Below are 26166 nucleotides of genomic sequence, written 5' to 3'. Positions count from 1 at the left end.
AGAGAAGTAAGAAGGACTTATTACATGGAGTTTACTCATTTTTGAGAGACGATTTAGATGCAAATTGATTTATGAAAATGTAACGACAATGTTCTTATGATAAATCTTATGATACTGATATAACATTAGATTAAATTTGAGGTTAATGTGGTAATTTACAGAAGGTAAAAGAATTTCCCTTGTAGGTGATGGTGCATATTGCCTTTAAGAACATTGTGAAATGAGTCTATATTTATCTTCTTTGATACTTATCAATTCAGACTTGAACGCAAGCAGATAAATTTTTTTTAATGTTTACTTTTTTAAGAGAGAGACAGAGACAGAGAGCACAGGAGGGACAGAGAGAGACGAAGACACAGAATCGGAAGCAGGATCCAGGCTCTGAGCTGTTAGCACAGAGCCCGACACGGGTCTCAAACTCATGAACCGTGAGATCATGACCTGAGCTGAAGTCAGATGCTTAACCGACTGAGCCACCCAGGTGCTCAAGCAGTTAAGTAAGTAGGTGAGAGTCATATAGCAAAATAATTATTTATTTTTCTGCTTTTAAATAGACTTCCAGTGCATTTAACTGGATCATTAAAGTTTCTCAGAACATGCATGCTTCTTACGAAGTTCCTTAGTATTCACAACATTGCAAAAAAAAAAAAAAAAGTAATCCAAAGGCCAGCAACAAGTTCAGAAGTTAACTAAACTATTTTGTTTATATGTAAGGGAATTCTAAAAGTATTTGTCTAAGTTTCGTCATCATGATTGTATTTAAAAACTAGATGAAAATCCTATCGTGCAAAGGACGCTGTTTTGGTCGTTTCCACAACTCCTAGCCTTGTTATCTGAACTGGCAAAGGCTGGGTCCCTAACAGAGACATAAATTAACAACAGGATTCTTGGACCAACAGTGACATGGAGTAGGAGCTAGTATTTTAGGAGGGTAGACGAATTCCATGTGATGGATAGGATTTCTTTCCCTGTTTCTCATCTAGCATCGTTATAAACCTGATGGCTCCTGAGCTAGCTTGGTTCAGGATAACCCCCCCTTGCCTGTCCCAGCTGCCTTCCCATCCGTGCAGCTCGTGCTTCATCTAGAAGTTCAGGCCACTTCCTTCTCTGATCCAAGCCTTCTAAGGCTTGTTTTCCCTGCAGTCATTTCTTATCACATGTCCATCCAAGCTCTGCTGTCAGCTTTTTTAAGGTCATTAAAAAAAAAAAAAAAAGTACTAATTCCAATAATCCATTTCTGGCTTCCCACTGCCTTAGGGTAAACAGGGGAGAATTTTTCCCGACCTCACAAAGTTGTGAGGGTCAAATGAGCTCCTGTGGATGAAAGGGCTTTATACTTGGTTACACCGGCCACGGAGGCTGGGCTCCAGCTTCAGCTGCCCGGCTCAAATACTATTTCCTAGCTGTGAGAACTGTAGCGAGCTACTTAACTTTCCTGTCCTCCGGCTTCCTAATGTGGACACTGGACATCATAAAAGTACCTAAAGCCTGGGGTTGTTTGGTGATGGTGACGGGGGACAATTCCTGCATCTTACGAGGTCAGAACATGCTCGGAACAGCCCCCGTTGTAGCCCCAGTAAGTGTTAGCACAAATGCAGGCATCAGCCTATTCCCCACAGCTTCGCCTCGCTCCAGCCCTGGGCCTTCAGGGACCTGTCCTCATGTAGGCACTGCGGAAAGCCAGGCTATGTCCCTTGGGCGTGGTCTGACACAGCTAAGGATGGGGCAGCGTGTAAGATGCCTGGCTGAGCACACGTGTACCTGGCAGATACTTTTTAACTTTTGCCCCTTCCTTAAATCCTGTTCACTCGCCTTGGCTTCTCCTCCTCCGACGTTATTTTGAATGATTTGTTTATCTTGCTATTTCAGTTTGCTGCCTATTTGTACTTAAAGCCACAAAGACAAACTCTTCCTAATCTAGAAAATGGGGACAGTAAGAGTATCTACGAGAGGAGGCAGGGATGCTTTTGAAAAAGAAACAGGAGTGAAAAGCATCTGTAATCCAACTATCATCACATGAAATGATGTGGAAACAAACAAAGCGTACAAACAACAAAAACCTAGCATTCTGAAAAATGGGATGATTCTTCCAAAGTGCTTCTATCGGAACCTGTAATACAAAACACATAACTCCTAATACAATGATGCTGCTGCCGCCTAAAAAGCGTTGGGATTTTCTTCTCCGAAAGGCTTTTAAGTGCAAATACTAACTCTGCCACTTTATGATATTTATGACAAACACCTTCCTACTTCTCAACTTATTTAATACCGTTTATAATTTTTGAGATATAGATGTTCTAAATGCTTAAGCAAATATATCTATATGATGTCTTCCATCGTTTTGTGGTTAGCTTTTTCCATCAAAAAATCACTTAAATATCCACTTAGATTTTTAGTTCATTTACGGCTTCATTTCACGTTTGTCTCTTTAATCCATCTAGGATGTATTTCAGTAAAGTATGAAGTGAGCATCTAATCGATTTTTTTTTCTCCCAAAGGACTGGCCAGGTTTGCTCGTACCAGTTATTGAATAATCTACATTCTCCACATCTCTGATGTGTCATTTATTGGTATGTTGAATTTCCTCTCATGGCTGTCTTTTCTGAAATATTAATCTATTTGTCAATCTCTTCTCAGTAGTTCAAAATCACTGTAATTATTGTGGTTCTGTAATATGTATTAACAGCTGGTACAGTGAATCTCCTGTTATTACTCTTCCTTTTCAAAAGTAGTCTGGCTACTCCTAGTTTTTCCTCTGCAAGGAAATTATTTTTTTTCAACTTCAGAAGAACTCCTACTGGAATTTAGGTTAAAGTCACAAAGGAATAGATACATTTATCTAGAGGCATAATAGATTTCTCAATCGACTCAAATCTTTTGATTTTTGTTTTTTTCTTTTTTGGTATAGATCCCTCCTAATTCTTGCTAATACTATTTATATGTAAATAGGATCTTTAAAAAATGTACATATATCCCAACAGGTTATTGCTGGATCACTGGAAAAGTTACTGATTTGTAACCATTATTTTTTTTAAATGCTTAATGTTTATTTTTGAGAGACAGAGCATGAGTAGGAGAGGGGCTGAGAGAGAGGGAGACATAGAATCTGAAGCAGGCAGGCTCTAGGCTCTGAGCTGTCAACACACAGCCTGATGCAGGGCTCGAACCCACGAACCCCAAGATCATGACCTGAGCCAAAGTCTGATGCTTAACCCACTGAGCCACCCAGGTACTCCTGTAATAGTTATTTTTAATAAGAACTTTTCAATCAAGTCTCAAGTTTTCTAGGCAAAAGTTTATCTGCAAATAAAAGTAAATTCTCTTCTGCTTTTCAATATTATACCTATTATTTCTGTTTTGTGTCTTATTACAGAATTATTTTAGCATAGTTTTAAAGAGCAGTATTAATAGCAGGCATCTTTATCATGAGAGGCATTTTCATTAAAATCAGGTATAAAGATGCCTGCTATTAATACTGTTCTTTAAAATTATGCTAAAATAATTCTACTACCGAATTCTAGTATTCTAGAATTATTCTAAAATAATTCTAGTACCAAAATTTTAAAATACACATAAAAGTAGACTGAATAGTAAAATGAACTCTCATGTGCCCATTGCCTAGCTTCAACAATTATCAACATTTTTGCGCACACTTTTAGTGCAACTTGATGAATCTAGTCGGTCTAGCCCTGGATGCTAATTTGGAGAGATCTACCCAAAAATGGGTCCAGCAATTCCACTGCTAGGCATTAATCCTACATCAGCACCAACAGGCGTAGATATTCAAAACTGCTCACTGTAACTGTGTGAATTGTGGAAAACTAGAATATAGACAAAATGTGTCCCAATAGGTGAATGGAAAATTATGGCATATTCACATAATAGTGCACAGCTTTATGACAAATTTTGGTAGACCTATGTGCTGATGTGGGAAAATATCCAAGGTACTTTATACGGTGAAAATAGCAAGTGCAGAACAATATGTAGAGTATGATTGCGTGTGTGTGTTTTCCCAAAGGGTATGGTCAGATGCTTTTATGTGCCCGGAGAGTTTCTGGAAGGATATGCAAGAAACTATTAAAAGAGGTCACCTCTGGGAGCGAGAACAAAGAGTGGTAAGTGGGAGGTTGAGGAATTAACGTTACATTTCCCCCATTCCTTACAATCTGGATGTCTTACCATTAGCTTTATTATTTTTATAAAACTTTATTAAAGGATATGATGTTGGCTATTTGGTTAAGTATTTACTGAGAAGTTTTTAAAAATTTTGTTGTTGTTTTAATCAGGAGTGTTAGGATTTATCATCTATTAAGATGATAGGTTTTTTTTTTCATATGTGACCTAAATGAATGATATTATTTCTATTATTTTCCTTTTATTAAAATTCCTGGCATTGCTAGAATAAAATCTACCTGATCATGTTAAAAATTATGTAACTTCATTGAATTTGTTTAGCTTTTTTTTTCCTAAGATTTTATTTATTTAAAGTAATCTCTGCACCCAAGCCTGGGGCTCGAGCTAAATATCCCGAGATCAAGAGTTTCAAGCTCCACCAATGGAATGAGCCAGGTAGGTGCCCCTAATTTGCTCATATGTTCAAGGGGAATTTGGTATTGTATTTCTTATGAGTTTGTATTTTCTTGTTTTTTTGGTAATATTTTGATAGGCTTTATAATAATATTTGCTTCATAAAATGGGTTAAAGTTGTATATCTGTATGCATTTAGGAAGTCCTTCGAAATTTGCAAGGATTTGCCTACAGGGCTGTGCCTTTTTTGATTTCTTCTCTGATTCTGAGCTACTTATTTTCTTCTATTTCATGATTCAGTTTGGGTGATTTATGTTTTTCCAGACAAAAATGTATTAGCACATAACTAACTATACACAGCATTCTCATATAATTAAAAAAAAAAAAAACTTTTCCATAGCTATTATCTTTCTCCTTTTTAAAATTTATATTTTCTTTCTTTATAAAATAGGTTTGCCAGATCTTCCTATTTTTTCTAAGAAATTACTTTCAGAATCAATCAATAATTGTGGTTTTTGTTGTTTTCTAATTCAGTGATTTCTCCTTCAATCCTTCCTTAATTCTCCTTTTCTCAAAGTTTAATTTTTTATAAGTATTACTAAGTGCACTTATTTTTATTCTTTCGTGTTGGGTTTCCCCCTGCTAAGCAGTGTTACTAAGGTTGGTATGGTTTCAAACGACTTTTGGGTATTTCTGAAAATTAAATCTACTCTCAGTGGAGGAAGTTTTCTATCACTGATGTGATGCTGTCATTTAAAAAAAATGTGACTCAGTCTCTTGCGGCAAAGTTCTAAAGTTTTTTTTTAAATGCCTGACTAATGGAAATGCAACTGCAGCATGCTTGTGGCCTATCCTGAAGGGCCCAACACTTATTTGTACATATAAAACTTGTACATTTGCTAGAAGGTTATCTACCCTCATATATTTTAAAAGAATCAAGTGATAGGACTTAAAGAGCAGCTGTCACATTTGCTTAATGGGATGCCCTCTCACACAGCAATCTGTAACCAAAGATATTTTTAAATATTTTTCTTTTGTGAAAATGTGTTTAAATACCTTCTGTGTCGGCCTGGTTTCCTAGTTGCTTGTAATTGAAATTAATCTCAAGTAAAAATGTACATTTTTCAAATGCAAAGGTTAAAAATTGTTCACACGATAATGACAAAGTTTTCTCTGCAAAAATCAATTCACTATGATGATGTCGATGAAGGCAGAACATTTTTTAAACATAATTCTTAACGCTCTGAAGGCCAGATGAGAAGCAATAAAACGAAGTAATCAAAAATAAAGTGCCTAGGGGCGCCTGGGTGGCTCAGTCGGTTAAGCGTCCGACTTCGGCTCAGATCATGATCTCACGGTTCATGGGTTCGAGCCCCGTGTCGGGCTCTGTGCTGACAGCTAGCTCAGAGCCTGCAGCCTGCTTCGGATTCTGTGTCTCCCTTTCTCTCCGACTTTCCCTGCTCATGCTGTCTCTTTCTCACAAATAAATAAAAACATTAAAAAAAAAAGTGCCTAGAGAAAGGTAGATTTCCAAGTGTGACCTTGGCCAACATACATAGATCATAAGATCCACATGTTGTAGATTATGTAACAGTACTTAAGTAGCCAGGAAAGGAAGCATTTTGTGGTCCAGAGAGTAGAAATGTCCTTTTAAAAGGATGACCCTGGCCAGTCCCATCTCAAATAACTGTTGACCAAGTTACAGATGGCTGGTAAGGCAGGTTGGAGGGAATAAGAAAGGTCTGACAAAGTCGCAATAAACAGGCAAAAGCAAGTGGCTGTTATCATTAAAAATGCAAACGTACTGAAGCTTTCAATATTTAAAATAATGCAAAGAACAATTGTTTTGCAAAGCATTCCAGAAAAAGTTGCTTTAAAGGGCTTGTACATAAATTTTAGGAAAGACAGAACGTGGCTTTATGAATAAACCAAAAACATATAACTAGACACCCCCCCATGAACAACTTTATGATCATGATGGAAAAACATGTTTCCAATATATTTATATATATATATATTTCTTTTGAACCTACTTGCATTTCGAGTTTTTTAAGCTTCCAAGTGTTTAAATCATGTAAGTGACTGTACTCTAGGAATTTATTCTTGAGACATTAGGAACTACTAAATGGAAAAGCAACTTTTATCTCTACTAACTTCAAGAAAGAGGCATGTATACATAAATTTCGGTATTCAGTATTGGTCTTAACTGGTTGCCTTTTAAAACAGTTTAGGGTTAACAGCACAGTAAGGCAGAGCCAAAAATAACCTTCATTTTGTTTGTTACTGTGGCTGTGAAATTTTCAGTGAAGCGCAGACCTAAAGCCCAAATGCTGCTGAAGGATTACCTAGAAAGCAGAGCCTGAGGCCAAGTTTAAGTGCTAAGATTTTATTAGGAGGTACAATCCCAGAGCATTAAGGGTTAGGGGAAATGCAAAGAAAGCAAATAGGCAGTACATCACTGGGCTGAAAACACCTTCACAAGAAAGTATAGCTGACTGCTCAGTCCCAAAGTTGAACTTGCAGACAAACCCTACAAACCATCTTATCTGGAGATCTTCTATGGAGAAACAAGAGGAGAAGTTTGCATGCTGCCTATTTCTTGCTTTCTGTCCTTTTTGGTGCAAGTCTGTCTCCTGGGGCTCTAACGACCCCACTCTTCTGGGTATGCCACATGCCCTCTCCCGCTCTTGCCTGGGAAGCGTGAACAGGCTGAACCTCAAGGTTTTCCACCCGAGTCCAGGACTGATGGATGGGAGGAGCCAGAGCCCCCGACCATCAGCGCTGAAGCCTGACTCTCAACCAGAGGGAGGCCGTCCCAGGAAGCCACAGAAGCAGAAAGAAGCCAGGCGTCTGCACTGGAGCAAGAGACTAAGCAGGGGGGAGGAGGGGCGGTCTGGGAGGATGGGACGGAGCAAATCTGAGGAGTTGCTTCAACTGGGTCTGGTATCCTTCTACGATCAGAGCTATTCCTAAGTGGTGGTGTTCACTGACTCTTAGGGGAGGGGAAGGAGCCCCTCAATTCAGAAAGAGCCCACATTTAGGTCTCGGATTTTGCAAGCCAACGTGTCCCTTATTCTTCCACTACCCCCTAGACACCACTTTAACTCTTTTCTCCCCCTTTCTTGAGGAGTGATTTGAATATAAGGCAATTCACCCATTTGGAGACGATGGTGCGATGCACGAGGTCAACTACGGGTCTTACGGCCACCATTCCTATGAGGATACGGGATTGTTCCATCACCCCCCCAAAGCTCCCATCTGCTCCTTTGTTCGATCTCTGGCAACTGCTTTCCGTCACCACTGCTCTGCCTGTTCTAGAAGGTCATAGAAATAGAATCATACAGACTACGGCCTTTCGTGTTTACCTCCCCCCGCCCCCCCCAAGCACAAGGTTTTCCAGCTCCATCCATGTGGCTGCACGTATTCACAGTACGTCCCCCTTTAATCCCATTTCGGAGAGCTTACTGTGTCTGCTCAACGTCGGGCATGTTTACCTGCGTTATCTCACCTGGAATCCTCACAACCAGCCTGCTGCACTGCGGAGGGACCCAAGGCTCAGGGGGCCCCCGCGGCGGAGTTTNCGCCGCGGGCCTCCGCTGCCAGCGGTGGCCGCCGCGTCCCTGCCCCCGGAAAGGAACCGGTGAGGACGGTAGTTTGCGGTCGTTTTCTTCTCCTCCTCCGCGGCCGCGTCGCTGCGAGAGTGTCTGGAGACTTCATCTTAGGGACGCAGTGGAAACAAAGATGATGGCGTTTTGCCCTGTGGCCTGGAGCGGCCCGCCCGCCGCTATTGTCTGGCTGCCTGACGGGAGCAGCAGCTCTATTTTTCTTACTCCGAACGTGGTTATTCGGGGGCAGCAGAGGGACTCACAAGGAGGCTTTGTCTGCAGTAAAAGAGCTGTTGCGAAACGGCCTCCCCTGAATGGCCGCCCGGCCGCCTTCCGCGGGGACCGCGCGGGGGACCGCTGGCAATTTTTTTCCCATATCAATTAAAGAAAGGAAAAATCTGCATTTTCCTCCCCACAGTTTTCATTTCCAGTTGGAGCCCGAGTGTCGGCCGCAGCAAAGAGCTGCCATCCGCCGTAACTTACTTGATCTCCTTTCATATTTTATTCTTTAGCTACACTCATTTATTCTTATTATTTTATGCAATCGAATGCTTTTTGAATCCTTAAACATCCTCTGCTCTTTCAGAAATAATTGAATTCGAAAGCTGTGGAGGTGGGCGATGCTCTCGCAGACGGGGAGTTTGTTTTGTTGTTTTGTTGATTCCACCCGGGTGCCTCCGACCAGAAAGAGCCCAGGGTGAGGGCGTGGAGGGAGGGCAGGGGAAGGAGGGGCAGGGCTGTGGGTGGTTAAATTTTTTGGGGTATCCCATAATTGTGTGATTTTGACGAACGTCCAGTGAAAATGCCAGGTGGGAGAAGATGAGAGGCAACTGGACCCAAGAAAGGGGCTTCCAGTCAGCAACGTGCAACGACAAAAGAGGGGAAGTAGAATATTTTTTGATAGCACCAAAAAATTTATATTTACAACTTCTGCTTATCTCCCATATTCCCCTTTTCGTTCTCTTCAGAAAATTTATAACCACCTGATAATGTCGTTTCATGTATTTATTGGGTTCTCGCCCCACCTGACACAAACGCAGGAGAGCTGTGAGTTGCTGTGTACTGTTGTTCCCTGGAGCCTAATACAGTACCTGGCAAAGTACTGGAGGCTTTGTAAATATTTACTGAAATCAGTGATTGAGAAACAGACGCGACACAGTATTTAAAGACATAGTGAAAGAAACACAAAACCAGAAGCCACATGACACGAGGAAGATGGATCTTTTCTCTTTTCGATGTGGAACAGTAATTGGTAACAATGGCCAAACGACAGTCACACCACCGTTCCATTTTCCGAAGAATAAGAAGATAAATGAGATTGCACTTCCAGGATGCTTTCCCTTCATTCTAGGGATTGGTTGCGTGAGGTGAGCCTACCAAAAATCTGTGAGGAAAATGGAAGTTCTTTCTTACTATTCCTATGTAACCCTCGGCACATGCTCACCCGTCTGATGAGGAAGACACGGGGCTTTGGGACATTCACAACACGAGATCTAGGTCAACATTCCATAAATATTTTTCTGTTCTGGAGTCTCTGTGTCATGTACAACACACATCTGGGGAGTGTGTTTCACATGAAAAATCCTTTTTTTTATACCTGAACATCCTTTTTATACTTGAACATCCTCTCAAAAATGGCCCCACAGACTGCAGATTCATAAATGATGGATTATTTTGGAAGGAAATGAAAATGGGGTGCTTGCGAGTGAAGAGTCAGAATAGGCTGTTCTTTTAAGGAAATATACTGTCTCAGCCTCCTTTCTTTGAAATTTTGGTGAGGAAAGGACCACACCTTGGCTAGGAAGTTTATAACACCCGTCAGAGTATAGCCGAGAGGTTGGAAAGTTCTTTGTAAAAAATAATTTTAAGATCTTATATATCGGTGCCTCAGTCATCAAGTAATCATGGCATCCTGGTATGCAAGACAGGAGGTATACTGGGAGATCATTCATACTTTCATTCAATAAGTCTATTTATTGAATATTATGTATCAGGCATTGTTCCAGATGTTCCAGATACAGCAGTGGGGGGAAAAACAGACAAAATTCTCTCTCCTATTGTATATTATTCCACTTCCAAGCCCATTTACATATTTTACTACATCTTTTAAAAATCATGTCCTTTTATTTATTTTTTAAATGTTTATTTAGTTTTGAGAGAGAGAGACACAGAGTGTGAGCCGGGGGGGTCAGAGAGAGAGGGAGACACAGAATCCGAAGCAGGCTCCAGGCTCTGAGCTGTCAGTACAGAGCCTGACGTGAGGCTCGAACCCACGAACTGTGAGATCATGACCTGAGCTGAAGTCGGCTGCTTAACCTACGGAGCCACCCAGGCGCCCCAAAAATCAAATCCTTTTAAAAACCTAACTTTTGGCCCCCAAAAAAATCCATGTCATCCATTTCTCAAATTTTCTTTTTATGGCTATAAGTTTTTTAAAGTTTAAAAATGACTTTCCTGGATTCCTCCAATTGTTTATTATATGAGTGAAGATAATTACTGTCCAATCAGCTTTCACCCTTCTGTGAGAATGTTCCCTTCACCTAGCCTTCACCTGACCATAGCAGTCTTAGGGTAGCATATAATAAAACATGATATGGAGAATAGCAATATTAAAATTTTAAAAACACAGCTGTTCCTTTCCCAGGTTTTATTTTTTAAGGAGTAAACTGAATGTTGATACAGAGACTCAGAATGTAAGTGCACAACAAAGTTCTAGTGCATAACAGAGTGCCAAGAGGAATTTCAAGCCTATATTACCAGAGTTGTACTAACTCTGCTCTTTTTCACCAGTGTTCTCTAAACGTTCTTCCTTTCATTCACACCAAAATGGTCGCTGGCCCAAATGTTTCCTGAAGACTATGGCTTAACCACTAACTGTGGCCTTCCCCATTTCACATTTAACTGTACTGTAGTTCAAATATGCTTAAATATTCTTCTGAACTGTCCTGTTGTCCTACTCATTCTCTTCAGCCTAAACTGAAGAAGCAGACCTCCTCTCAGTCCTCCCCATTTTCCTCATCTTCCTCCACTGGTTGCTCAAACCTAGGGGTTAGAACAGTATTCCCTAACATGCTAGTGACTCTCAGCCCTGGTTAGCATGGTAGAATCATCTGGGAGACTTTAAAAAATACTGGCCTCTAGGGCCTGCCCCTGACCAATGAATTAGAATCAGTGGAGGGAGAGTTCCAACACTTGCATTTTCATAAAGCTCTCGGGAAGTGTGAATGAAAGCCAGTCTGAGAGGGGCGCCTGGGTGGCTTAGTCGGTTAAGCGTCCGACTTTCCGACTTTCGCTTAGGTCATGATCTCGCGGTTTGTGGGTTCGAGCCCCGCGTCGGGCTCTGTGCTGACTGCCAGCTCGGAGCCTGGAGCCTGTTTCAGTCTGTGACTCCCTCTCTCTCTGTCCCTCCCCTGCTCACGCTGTCTCTCTCTCCTAGAAATAAATAAAACATTAAAAAAAAAATTTAAAAAAAGAAAGCCAGTCTGAGAAATAGTGCAGTGGGCAGCTCAAGTATCTAAGGCAGTGATTCTCAAACTGCAACACTTCCGAATCACCTGCAAGGGCTTGTTAAAACACAGATTGCTAGGTCCTACACCCTGAGTTTCTGATCCAGTAGGTTAGGGGGAAGGCTCAAGAATTAGCACTTCTAACAAGTTCACAGGTGATGCTATTGCTGCTGACACAGCCCCCAAAATGAGGGCGCCGTGAAAAAAGAAGAAAAATCAGAAAGACTGAATTTATTTCAAACAAAGCTACAAAGTTAACTGTCATGGTACAAATCAGAAACTGTGGGGGCTTCTTTACCTTTATTTTGTGGTTTATATGATTTTTGATTTAGAATTGTATTTGGGAAGAGAGATGGGACTCTCCTAATTTTTTTGTTGCTAGGGGTGGCTTCTAAAAGTCTTAAGCCTTACAGTTAAGTCCTCCACAAATCAATATATCTCTTCCTGTAAACCTCAGCTCTCACCTTCCCATGAGAATGTTTCCTTCACCAGGTTTTGCCTGACAAGTCATAGTGGCCCACAATAGAATATTATATGAAGAACAGCAAAGTAAAACACACACACACACACACACACTCACAAGGGCACATCTCTCATTTCTCATGACAAAAAGTTGTAAGGCAAAAAGTGTTGATCTTGTCTTCCAGGTGATGGGTAGGTGAATACATCTTGCATGTTTAATCCTATGACAGAGAATGTGGCACTTGGAGGGTGTACAAATATCATTTGCAGAGGGCCTGTCAGAGTTATGGGAATGAAAAGTACTTTTGCTTTCAAATAACTTTCCCATCTGTTTTGGCAGTTTATCTTTTCTCTACCAGCCCATGAAATATTTTACATGGAGAAAATCAGGTGCAGGGAGATTTCAAACTTGCCCTGAACCATACAGCTCATTAGGTATGAAGTGAGTGCACTCGGCTCCCAAACTCTGCATTCTTTTCTCTAGAACATGCTGTAAATCAAATGCCAGACAGTGGATCCCAAGGGAAGAAGGGAGGAATTTGGGTTTTTTTTTTTAACCCTGCAGAAGTGAAACCTAAAACAACAACAACAACAAAAACAAGAAAACACCCTACAGTTGTCCAGCTGATGGAGGTAACAGGATTATCATGCAGTTAGAATTCAGTGTAATTTATGATACTTGAGGGAAGAATAATAGGAAAAGGGAGCAAGACAACAACATGAATGGACGACGAGGACATTATGCTAAGTGAAATAGGTCATGCAGAGAAAAATACTGTATGCTCTCACTTAGATGTGGAATCTAAAAACAAAACCAAACCCAAAAAACCCAAGTTCATAATAGAGAACAAGGTGATAGTTGCTAGAGGTTGGGGGTGGGAGGCAAGCGGATGAAGGGGGTCGAAAGGTACAAACTTCCAGCTGTGAAATAAGTAAGTCCTGGGATGTAATGTACAGCATGGCAACGATAGTTAATAATACTGTATTGGATATTTGAAACTTGCTAGAGTAAATATTAGACATTTTTATCACACACACATGCACACACACACACACAAATCTGTAACTGTGTGTAGTGATGGATGTTACTACACTTATTACGGTGATCATTTTATTTCACAATATATAGCAATATCAAATCATTATGTTCTATGCTTGAAACTAATATAATGTATGTCAGTTATACCTCAGTTAAAAAACGAGAATAAAGGGGGGGTTCTGGGTGGCTCAGTCAGTTAAGCATCCGACTCCTGATTTTGGCTCAGGTCATGATTTCATGGTCTGTGGGTTTGAGTCCGGTATTGGGCACTATGCTGACAGCATGGAGCCTGCTTGGGATTCTCTGTCTCCTTCCCTCTCTACCCCTTCTCCCCTCTCACATGTGCATATGCTTTCTTTCTCATAAACAAACAAACATTTTTTAAAAAGAAGAAAAGAGAGTATGAGTAAGAGAAGTAGAAGAGACTTAAGGCAAAATATTTGTATAGCTAGCAAATAGTCCTAGAGTCTGAAAGAAATCTGATGGACCTTAAGAAAACAGGGCAGAAGACTCATCATTCCTGTTAACTATTGCTGTGCTACAAGGCAGCCCCCAAGTTTAGTGGCCGAAACAAAGACCATTTTATTTGCTTATCGTTCTTTGGGTTGAGAATTCAGTGAGGGAGGCTCTTCTCTGCTCCATGTGGTCTTGACTGGGCTACCTAAGTGGTGCTGGAGATCCCAGGTGTCCTCACCCGCATGTCCGGTTGTCCTCCACATGCCTCTGTCTGTCTCTCTCCGTGTGCTCTCACATAATCCAGTAGTCTCGCTCCAGCATTTTTACATGGTGGCTATCTTCCAAGGGGGTGAAAGGGACGACACAGCATTACTTTCACTCTATCATCAGTCAAAGCAAGTCAGAGGGCCAGCATGGATTCAAGAGACAGGGAAATAGATTCCACTCTTGATGGGAGAAGGGTACAGGCACATCGCAAAAAGGATGTGGTTATGTTGAGTGAAAGAAGCCTGACACAAAAGAGTACATTATGCATGATTCTTTGTATGTGAAATTCTAGAAAAGGCAAACTAATCCAGAGTGACAGAAAGCATGTCGTTGGTTGCCTGGGGCTGGAGGGTGGTGACTGGCAACACAAGGGCACGAGGGAACTGTTTTGGGTGAGGGAAATGTCCCGTACCTTGATTGTGGTGGTGTACACACTGGTGTAAACATTTGTCAAGATGTGTGCATTTTACTATAATTATTAGGTAAATTATTTCTTTTAAAGGGCAGGAAATAGGAAGTAGAAGAGACTGTAGTGATTATCTTCAGAAACAACCTACTGTACCTGACAACTTAGATCTGAAAGAACCTTTGAAGACCATGTGGTCCATGGCCCAGCAAGGCCCAGAAAGAGGAACTTGCTGAAGGATACTCTGCTAGTTGGTGACAAAACCAGGATTGGAACCCAGACTTCTGACCAGAGTCTTCCCATCACTTGTCCCACAGCCTCTTAGAAGTTTGGGGAAAAGGATGCCATGGGCCTCTGTTTCCCTGACATTCACTTACACGTGAGTATGTCTGGAAATGAGAGCTGAACATGAGAGCTATCAGCATCCCTTAGCACTCTAGAAGGTTCTAGGGCCAGTAGTCAGCCTCAAAAGTCAAGAGCAAGAGTTCTGTGCTCTGTTTCTAGCTCTGAGAGACTATGGACAAGTTCCTATTGACTATTCCATAAGTCACTGTCTAAAATAAAGGCAGATGAAGCAATATTTATAAATAGAACAACACTGTGGGGGAAAAAATAAAGGAGCTTTGTCACAGCATCTGTTGTCTGCATAGTATGTTTGGGTTATCTAAGGGGGTATTGGTGGGAAAGGACAAGGAGAGCTATGGAACTAATAAAACATTATTTACTTAGTTTTTTTCTAAATTAACAAACCCACCTTTCAGGCTGAGGTAAAAATTATTGCTCGCTTCCAGAAAGTACTCCATTGAGTAAGATAGACTTGAAGTAATAATATATAGTATTGCAACCTATAGTAATATGCAAATGTCAAAACATACTTAGAAAATTTGAAAAAGTGAATACAGCCCATTCTCTATCTTTAGTAGACTCTCTTTACCCAGAAAAAAAAATGACTTTGAACCTTGTCCAAAGTGTCCCAGACATTTATCAGATGTGTTCATCCGATAACACCCTGTATTATTAAGTAATACCCTGCCGATCTCAGGCATTTACCCAGAGAACTATGGACTTCCACTGTGGATGGAATTTAGACTTCTCGCTGACATAAAGTCATTTTTGAAATTAGATACCAAAACACTAAAAAAATGAAGGATACAGCAACAAAGATTTTTCAAGAGAACATCACTCTGATAGATTTCAGCTTGGGTTTTTCTTCATTTTAGTTTTGGATTGTTATTTCCCCATTTTTCTAATACCTATACCTTTTTTTTTTTAGGTGTTTCATTTTTCTGTTTTTTATTTTATTTTCATTCCAGTGTCGTTCACATACAATGTTGCATTCGCTTCAGGTGTACAATATAGTGATTCAACAGCTCCGTATATGCTCAGTGCTCATCATGATGAGCGTATTCTTCATCCTCACCTATTTCACCCATCCCCTCACCCACCTCCCCTCTGGTAACCATCTATTCTCTATAGTTAAGAATCTGGGTTTTTTGGTTTGTTTCCCTTATTTCCTCCTCTCTTCACTGCTTTGTGTCTTATATTCCACATATGATTGAAATGATATGGTATTATCTTTCTCTGACTAACTTATTTCACCTAGCATTATATTCCTCAGCTCCATCCATGTTGTTGCAAATGGCAAGATTTTTTTCTCTTTTATAGAATAAAAGAATGGCCGAATAACATTCCATTCTAGGTACACACAACATCTTTGTTCTGCATTCATCTATTGATGCGTATTTGGGCAGCTTCCATAATTTGGCTATTGTAGATAATGCTGCAATAAACAGAAGAATTCATAAATCCCTTTAAATTGGTGTTTTTGTATTTTGGGGGGGGGAATACCCAATAGTGCTATTACTGGTATTTCTATTTTTAATTTTTTGAGGAACCTCCATACTGTCTTCCACAGTGGCTGCCCCAGTTTGCATTCCCACCAGCAGTGCATGAAGTTTTCTTTTCCTCTACATCCTTGCCAACACTTGCTATTTCTTGAGATTTTGACTTTAGCCATTCTGACAGGTGTGAGGTGATATCTCGTTGTGGTTTTGATTTGCAGTTCTCTGATGATGAGTGACGTTGAGCATCTTTTCATGTGTCTGTCGACCGTCTGGATGTCTTCTGCCCATTTAAAAATTTTTTTCCTCTCCAGGTCTTTCTCCCCCAAACATCTTCTCATTTTGGCAGAATCAAACTCTGCTCTTCTATTAATGGGGCTGGTGAAGGTGGGAGCAGGAGGAGATGAGAGAGAGGAGAGGAGAGGAGAGGAGAACAGTGTGCTAAGGGGGCTGAGTTGATGACAAGAATAAGCTTCACGCACCTGACCCTCTTCCCAAAGGCTGCCTCAGAACATGTGTGTCAAATACGCCCATCACTGAATGTGCAAAGGCCCCAGCAACAGGCCAGGCTAGCTGGGCACTGCCCAGAGTTTGCTGTGAGTGCTCAGATCCCCTGACCTCTCATCCCCTCTTAGTCCCTCGCTGCTGCTCTTGGAATCTTCTCCACACACTGCTCCTGCTCCCCATGGGCAAGATCAACTCTGTAAAAGCCACAATCTTCTCCAGAGACTGAGGAGGCCGTAACTAGCAGTTGATTTTCCTGAAGTAGAAATAGGGAGAGTGAGTTAAAGATATTTTATCCAGTTCAGGAACATTGCCATCAATGTTCCTACCTTAGCCGGGTAGATCTTTGAGCTCTATTTATTCTCGTATACATCTTTCTACCTTCACCTGTGCTGATCTGTTAGATTAGAAACTGCTTCCTCTTCCTCTTTTCCTGTTTTTACCTGGAAAACTCCTACCCATCTTGCAACACCTCGTTCAAAAGTCACCTCCTCAAGAAGCCTTCCTCGGTGATCTACCTGTTACCTCTTTGAGACTTCTTGAGCAGCTATTTCATACTTTTTAAAAAACACAACACACTGATTCAGATTCTGTTTGCATGCATTTCCTTCATTCTTTCCTGAATTCCTAAGGATCTTTGTTTCCATAACAACCAGGGATGCGGACACATGGTAGGTATTCAGTAATACCTGAACTGATAAAATGGATGAAAGCCAAAGAAAACACTTAAAAATCGTACATATAGATCAAGCTTCCAACTACCAATTTACAGAAAATAGAGTGCAGAAAAAGATGTTAAATGCCACCCCCAGATGTAATCAGCAAAACTCAGAAAGAGGAAACACTTTAGGACAAACAGCCCAGTTTCTTGAAAAATAAACTGCCACAGGAGGGGCGGGGGAAGAGATGAAGGAGGACCAATAATTTATAAGAGACGTAACAGATCTATTAGTCAATTGCAAAGCATGGACTTTATTTGGATCTTGACATTTTATAAAATTATGAAAAGTATGAGGCTTTGGAAATTTGATCACTGACTGGATATTCAATGACTTCAAGGGCTGATTATTAATTGTTTTATTTAAAAAAATTTTTTTTAATGTTTATTTATTTTTGAGAGACTGAGACAGAGCATGAGCAGGGGAGGGGCAGAGAAATAGAGAGACACCGAATCTGAAGCAGGCTTCAGACTCTGGGCTGTCAGCACAGAGCCCGATGCGGGGTTGGAACCCATGAACCGTGAGATCATGACCTGAGCCAAAGTCGGATGCTCAACCAACTGAGCCACCCAGGTGCCCCGATTATTAATTGTTTTAGATGTGACAATGATACTGTGTTTCTTTGAAAAGAGAGGAAACATTATACTTTAGAGATAAGCACTGAAATGTTTATAGGTGAGATTATATAATGTCTGGAATTTGATTCAAAATGCTACAGGAGGGAGGAAGCGGATGAGAGTATGAGCAGGGCAGGGTTCGCCACGAGGTGTGTGGTTGCTGAGGCTGAACACTGGGCACAGAGTCACCATATACATAATTTTATGTGCGCTTGAATTTTATTGCATTGTTTAAAAATAAAAGAGAATTCTTTAAAACCTTGAATGTTTGGGGCGCCTGGGTGGCTTAGTCGGTTAAGCGTCTGACTTTCGCTTAGGTCATGATCTCGTGGTTCGTGGGTTCGAGCCCCGCGTCGGGCTCTGTGCTGACTGCCAGCTCAGAGCCTGGAGCCTGTTTCATTCTGTGACTCCCTCTCTCTCTGACCCTCCCCTGTTCACGCTGTCTCTCTCTCTCTCTCTCTCTCTCTCTCTCCTAGAAATACATAAAACATTAAAAAAAAATAAAACCTTGAATGTTTCACATTCACATTTTATGGTACAATAACTATGTTAATAACAGAATTAAAATGATGATTCCTCACCTGTGTAGAAAAGTTGTAAAATTTAATGCGTGCATATGTCTGGTCTAATTATTTATTTGTGGCAGAATATTGTCCAAAGAAACATCTTTATTTAAATAAAAATAGGGGCACCTGGGTGGCTCAGTTGGTTAAGTGTCCAGCTTTGGCTCAGGTCATGATCTCCTGGTTTGTGAGTTTGGGCCCCACATCGAGCTCTGTGCTGACAGCTTAGAGCTTGGAGCCTGCTTTTGGTTCTCTCTCTCTCTCTCTCTCTCTCAAAAATAAATAAACATTAACATTTTTTAAATAAATAAATAAAAATAAGTAAAACCCATTCAGAAACAGTCTTTTACATTTAGAAATTCCCTTTCTTAGCCAATTGTTAGAAACACATGATTTTTCAAAGTGAGTCTATAGTAGTAACTAGTTGAATCTATCAAGTAATAAGCCTAAGCATTTTAATATTATTGCCAGACGCAGATAGCTTTTAGGTACAAAACAAATTTGGGAAAATGTTTTCCAAGCACAGTCACCAGTAGCGTTAGCAAGGAGATTCTGAAGTTTGTTCATTTCCACAAAGTCCAAAGTTCTACGAGTTAAACAGTGAGTTTCCAGGGGTGCTTATCGGTGTGGTTAAACAAGGTGTGGTGAAGCCCATGCAAGTAGGACTTTTGGAAAAAAAACAACAACAAAAAAACCCATAAGCTTAATCAGTCTGCACAACATGGGTTACTTAGAAAGAATATTTTATTATCTGTATCTGCAACTTAACATTGCCTTGGGTATTTTTTATGATAAATATCTTCTAACTTAAAGATTATGTATCAAAACTTGTGTTTTCTTTTGTCAGACTTGCCCAGTGTAATCTCAGGATGAGGGGTTATTATCCTGCACCCCCACCCCACCCAACTCAGAACTCTCACCCTGTGATTTATGGACACTGAATCAGTTGGTCCTCAGAACTGATGGTTGACATTAAGTGTGTGCGTTTGATCGATATAGCAATGTTATATGTGAAAGCTTAAGTATTTCTCAGTTTAATTAAAACTCTGTTTTAAATGTATCTCGAGATTTTTTTTTTTTTTTTACCGTATGCATGAGTGTTGATATATAACTGGGAAGTTGGGGTGAAGGGTAAGAACCAATATTTGTTGAAAGTCTACTATGTTGGTGAACATGCTTTTCAGATGTTTCATTTAATCCTCCCAATTTACGGTCAAGAAGAGTTTTACTATTTCCATTTTGTAGATGAGGAAAATAAGACTCAGAGAAGATAAAATCTTGTCCAAGGTCACTGAGCTTATAAGCAGTAGAGCAGGGAGATGAGTATTGGCTACTCATGTGACCTGTTTAATTATTTTCTCCTCAAGATTGTGAGCCCTTCAAGAACAGTCTTTCATTAGTCTTTGGGGCCTTCATGGCTTCTCAATCCAAGTGGATGTTTAATAAATATTTGTTAGATAATCTCAGCAAGTCATTCAAGTGTCAGAGTCATAGAGTCATAACCTCCTCAGGCCAGGAGCCAAAAGTTCTTGGCCTACATTTTCCAAGCTTAACTTTGGAACTGATTGTGTATGATTATCCAATAACCACTAAAGAAAAATGTTTGCATAGGGCCCCTGGGTGGCTCAGTCAGTTAAGCGTCCAGCTTCGGCTCAGGTTATGATCTCATGGTTTGTGGGTTTGAGCCCCGAGTCGGGGTCTGTGCTGACAGCCAGCTCAGAGCCTGGAGCCTATTTCAGATTCTGTGTCTCCCTGTCTCTCTGACCCTCCCTGCTCACGCTGTCTCTCTCTCTCAGAAATAAATAAAACAATAAAAAAAATTTAAAAAAGAAAAAGAAAAATGTTTGTGAACACAGCTGAAGGCTCAAAACTACACAAAGAAGGGGCACCTGGGTGGCTTAGCTGGTTAAGTGTCCTACTCTTGATTTTGGCTCAGGTCGTGATCTCACAGTTTGTGAGGTCAAGCCCCGAGTCTGGCTCCACATTGACAGCATGGAGCCTGCTTGGGATTCTCTCTCTCCCTCCCTCCCTCTCTCTGCCTCTCTCTCTCTCTTTCAAAATAAATAAATAAATTTTAAAAACAACCATGCAAAGAAAAAGCGGGAAAGGGAATGATGCCAAAGACCAAGGTCAAGCTTGAGAAAAATGATTTACATTTGGGAAATGACAAACCAACCAGAAAGATTGATGCCATTTGGGCTTCACCGTGCAGTCTTGCTTCAGAACAAGTGGAGACAATAACAACCCCTGGAAGAAAAGTCCTAAAATGCTGAGAGTAAGTCAGAACACCTGAGGTTCCGGAAGACAGAATTTTCCGAGAAAAATACAACCAGACCACTCCTTGGACTCCCTTCCCCAGCGCACAGCTGTCTGCCTGACTTCCTGTGGCCATCAAGGCGTATTTCCCTGATGTGGATTCATGGCATCAGAGCTGCCTCATCAGAAATGAGGCACCTGATTCAAACTGCCTTATGATTTGACAACTATGTTAGTTAATCTCATGTGTCAACTTGGCTGGGCCAGGTATTTGGTTAAACATTATTTTGGGTGTGTCTGTGAGGGTGTCCATAGTTGAGATTAGCATTTGAATCTGTCCAATGAGGGGGTGCCTGGGTGGCTCAGTCAGTTAAGTGTCTGATTTCGGCTCAGGTCATGATCTCATGGTTCATGGGTTTGAGCCCCACGTCAGGCTCTGTGCTGACAACTAGCTCAGAGCCTGGAGCCTGCTTCAGATTCTGTGTCTCCCTCTCTCTCTGACCCTCCCCTGCTCACGCTGTCTCTCTTTCAGAAATAAATTAAAAAAAAAAAAAAGAATCTGTCCACTGGGTAAAGCAAATGGCCTTTCCCAGCATGAGCAGGCCTCATGCAGGCCCACATGGAACAAAAAGGCAGGTGAAGAAAGAATTCCCTCTCTGATGGACTCTCTTTGAGCTGGGATGTTGGTCTTCCCCTGCCTTCAGATTTGGAATCAGTCCGGAACTACATGATTGGGTCTCCTGCGTGCCCAGCTTGCGGGCTGTGGGTCATAGGACTTTTCATCTGACATAATTGTGTGAGCCAATTAGTTACGGTGAATCTCCCCTCCCCACCCCATCTCTCCATTTCTCTCTCTCTCTCTGTATATATCCTGTTGGTGAGATGTTAAATAATAGCTAATAACATTATCCACTATTTACTGTATGCCCAATGTCGGCCAGGGGCAGTACTAAATATTTCACACGACTTATCTGCTTTCATCCTCAGAGAACCAAATGAAGACATGAAGGAACAGAGAGCCGCGATGTTGCAGCTAGAAGTTTCAAAAATTAGTCTGCTGTGTCCTCATCGGTTGTTACACCAGGGAAGGATGGCCAGTAAGTAGTGTCAGGAAGGTAGTTTTGTGTTTAATGAGTTGCTGGGGCCAAAGTTGCTCAGCAGTCAGAGTTGCCGAGGAGCAGGACCCTAGAAAGATGTAGAGAAAACCATGAAGGTACACCCCGGGATGGAGGCCTGGCCCAAGACCCCCAAAGAAGTCTTTAGGAGACACTCAGTATTGAGCATTCCAAGTAGAAAGCCCCAAAAAGTAAATTCACTCTAAGGCGAGAGTCTGAATTTTCAGAGAAAGGAAGCTCACTTCTAGGGAGGTGGAAAGTGAGTAGGTGAAACCATTGGAAATTTTGCCTCACTGTTTCTAGCACGTGCTCCTCTATATCTAGACTTGTAGCACCTCCCCGTTTCAGTTCCTCCCTGGCCCAATCTGCTGTGCCCAGCGCGGCCGGCCGCCAGAGACCCCCTTCCAAGGCATCAACGTTACCTCCTGCCAAGTGTGTGAGGCTATGTCCTGGGCCCCTGACGAGATTCTAACATGGGAGCAACAGCTAAGCAAGTACTTGTCAACTGCTCCAGGGATCAGAGTGGGGGACGTCAAGGGGGCATCCTGAGTGAGAACTAGGGCCCTTTACATAATCTTCTCTTTTTCCTGTTGCCTAAGGAGCTCAGCCAGGAATATGTCCGGCCAGTCCCTCTCGCTTCTACTGCAGACTGACAGACCTGGCCCAGGGCGAGGGCAGGCCACGCTTTTCCCAATATCATCGTTCACAAAATCCTTTATGTTTTCTTTTATTAAAACATTCAGTGGGAGAATGACTAAAATGAGAGAGGTATATGGCACCGAAGGTCAGTGAGGTTGTGGAGCCACTGGAATGATCAGACTCTGCCGGTAGGAGTATAAAGTAGTGTGACCGCTTTGGAAAATTGGGAACATCTGCTAGAGCTAAACACATAGGAGTCCTACACCCCAAGGCTCAGCAGTTCGACTCCTGGCGTATCGCCGACAGAACGGGCTAGACATGTACTAGAAACCTCAGAGCTGCACTAATCGATTAGCCTCAAACTGGAGGGAATCAAAACGTCTACCGACAGTGGAAGGGATAAGAAAGTTCTATAAGGGGACATTCTACAGCAAGAGCAGGACACTGCAGCTGTGTGCGTGTCACATGTTGGGCAAAAGAAGCCAGGCACGAGAGAGTCCATACTGCACGACTCCGTTTCTATAAAAGTAGATGTTTATATTAAAATGCAAGAATATTGGGGCGCTTAATTCGGTTGAGTGGCTCATTCGGTTGAGCGTCTGACTCTTGGTTTTGGCTCAGGTCCCGATCTCATGCTTTGTGAGTACAGACCCCACATTGGGCTCCACGCTGACAGCGCAGAGCCTCCTTGGGATTCTCCCTTTCTCTCTCTCTGCCCCTCCTCTGCTCATGCTCTCTCTCTCTTAAATAAATAAACTTGAAAGCATAAAGAACATTTTCTAAAGGTGAACTAGTCTATGGTGTTAGAAATCAGATTGTAAGGGTGCCTGGGTGGCTCAGTCAGTTAAGCGTCTGACTCTTGGTTTTGGCTCAGGTCATGATCTCACAGTTTCATGAGTTTGAGTCCTGTGTCAGGCTCCGTGCTGACAGTGCAAAGCTTGCTTGGGATTCTGCCTACCCCTCTCTCTGCTCCTCTCCCACTTGTGCTATCTCTGTTTCTCTCAAATAGACTTTACAAAATAATTAATTTAATCAAAGAAATCAGGATCATAGTTATGTGGGGGCAATACCAGGCATGGTGGACCTCATGGTGCTGGTCACTTTCTGCTTCTTGAGAAAGCGGTTTCTTACATGGGTTTGGACACTTGGTGAAAATTCATCAAGTCATGCACTTATGATTAGTCTACTTTTCTGTGTGTATGTTACACATGAATATAACTTACCCAAAAAAATGGGCAACGAGTGACACTTCTTTATTACGGAAACATCTTTACAATCACGAATTAACTCTGACATTGCTTCTTTGCTAGGGGAAGTGAAATAAATTCTGAAATCTTGGAGCATTTATAATCTACACCTATCGTGATGCTTTTCTGTGTTATTAGAAACGATTAGTCTCAAAAATCTCCTGTAGAACAGTAGTTTTCAGTTTAGAAAGGAATGCATTTGGTAGCATTTTTGTAAGATGCCTTTAGTGAGAAGCATGTGAGTTTCATCAGCCTGAAACTGCCTTTATAGTTTTACTTCCTTAGAATGAAACTTATTACTACCCTGCTAAGGAACAGTAAACAGGTCCATTTCTGATGAAAAATAACTGAAAATTTCTAATCTCTCAGTTTGCTAATAAAACATGGGAAATCGAAAAATTCCTAGCATTGGAGTGGAATGATAACAGGCTACTTCTTTAAACCACAAGTAAACGGATACCCAAACGGTCCCCTGACACTGTAGGCCTTGGGAAGCAATCACGCATTTTGACATTCCTGCCAATACAAGGTGCATCACAGGTGCATCCAAGGGAGCTGTGGCTTTAAAGCAATAGGCTCAGCAATGCTTCAAAATCAGACTCTGACCATATACCGTTGCACGATTAAAATCAATATGCTAAGCGTGAAGTGAAAATGCCCAAATGCTGTAGTAACTTAAACATGGAGAGAGAGCACTGAAATCCAACCCGTTTCAATGCCCTTCCTTTCCTACCAGGTTGAACTGTAAATCCATTTTCAGAAATTGTTTTCTCTCTTCCGTGACTTCCATTCCCCTCCTTGGATATTTTGTGTACTAGAGAAATCAACCTCAAATTCCAGATTACAAGTCGACTTTTCACAAGGGGTTTCCTTTTAGCTCCGTGCTTCCAGAAGTGCCCTTGGCATGTTCCTTCTGTAGGGCCTCAGAAAATAGTACCCATAGGGACCGTAACCACCACCACAACTGTAATAACAGCTAACATTTACATGATGTTTTTCATGTATTAGGAACTTGTTTTAGTCAATTCGGGCTGTTCTAGACCAGGTGCCTTAAACAGCTAACATTTTTCACAGTTATGGAGTCTGTGAAGTCAAGACCCAGGTGCTGGCGGATCTGGTGTCTGGTGAAGTCCCTTCCTGGCATGCAGATAGCTGACTTCTCCTTGTGCTCTCATGACAAAGAGCAGAGAGACCACAAACTCTCTTACTCATGACTTAATCATCACCCCAAAGCGCCACCTCCAAACACTATCGTTTTGGAGGTTAGGATTTCAACACAGGAACTTTGAGGGGACACAAACATTCATCCGTAACACAACTGTTGTAGGTATTTTCTCTGGATTAAACTATTTAATCCTGCCAACAACTCGGTCAGGTAACTATTAAACTATCATCCTCATTGTCCCATTTCATAGGGGAGACTTCTGAGGCACAGACTGGTGAGAAGATTTGTCTGAGGTCCCGTAGCTAGTAGGGGAGGGAGTCAGGATCCTGGCTCTGGGCAGTGATTCTCAATCTCAACTTTGGATTCACCTGGAGAGCTTTTAAAACTCTGATGCCTGGGTTTCACACGCACTTTGCCCCAACCCCAGTTCTAGATTCCAGTTTATTTTTTTTTTTTAAATATTTTTATTTATTTCTAGGAGAGAGAGAGAGAGACAGTGTGAGCAGGGGAGGGTCAGAGAGAGAGGCACAGACTCTGAAACAGGCTCCAGGCTCTGAGCTGGCAGTCAGCACAGAGGCTCGAACCCATGAACCACGAGATCATGACCTAAGCGAAAGTAGGACGCTTAACCGACTAAGCCACCCAGGCACCCCTTCTAGATTCCAGTTTAATGGGTCGGAAATTTTTTTGAATGTTCCTTGAGCAATTCTAACAAGCTGCCAGGGTTGGGAGGCTCTGGTCTGGGGCCTGGAGTCTTAACATCATACTGTGCAGTCCATGAGAAGTTCTTATCACTTTCTCCACAGGCCCCAGTTGTACAGTTAAAGGAACAGTCAATGGAAGAACAGTCTTGTGAACAGAATAACGACAACACGTGGGCATCCGGCTAGCCCCAGGGTTTTAGGCAAATGCATCGGGACTTAGTTTTTCCCTTTGCAAAGCAAAGGGTTTGAGTTGGATGACTTCCTGGTCCCTTCCAGTGCCATGAGTCTATGAAATCAATATATTAAACCCTTGATTATCCATGAGTGGATGATCCACAGAAACTGTTTAATCCGAGGACTAGCTTCCTTCAATCAACCTTCTTATCAAGTGGTGTGTGCCTGGGGAAAGCACATCAATTTTATTTTTGGCCCACGCAGAACATAATGGGGAAGGAGAGAATCATGTGTGTCTGCATATGTGTACGCGTGAAAACCATTCAAAAGATAAATTAAATGATTTGGATGGAT

The 26166-nt window shown here is 41.6% G+C and overlaps 1 long non-coding RNA gene across 1 annotated transcript in view; it reads right to left on the bottom strand.

Moving 5' to 3' along the window:
* LOC144238610 (uncharacterized) overlaps positions 1-8113 on the bottom strand; it is a 43069-nt gene extending 34956 nt beyond the window's left edge. The window contains exon 1 of the long non-coding RNA XR_013337166.1: positions 8036-8113. This is a non-coding gene — a long non-coding RNA (uncharacterized LOC144238610). The remainder of the gene's footprint in view (positions 1-8035) is intronic.
* Positions 8114-26166: the final 18053 nt, after the last annotated feature.

Source organism: Crocuta crocuta, unplaced genomic scaffold (assembly GCF_008692635.1).
Source record: "Crocuta crocuta isolate KB4526 unplaced genomic scaffold, BGI_CrCroc_1.0 scaffold96, whole genome shotgun sequence".
Taxonomy (NCBI): Eukaryota; Metazoa; Chordata; class Mammalia; order Carnivora; family Hyaenidae; genus Crocuta; species Crocuta crocuta.
Note: the sequence above shows the minus strand (reverse complement) of the source record. Positions and strands in the feature narration are given on the sequence as shown.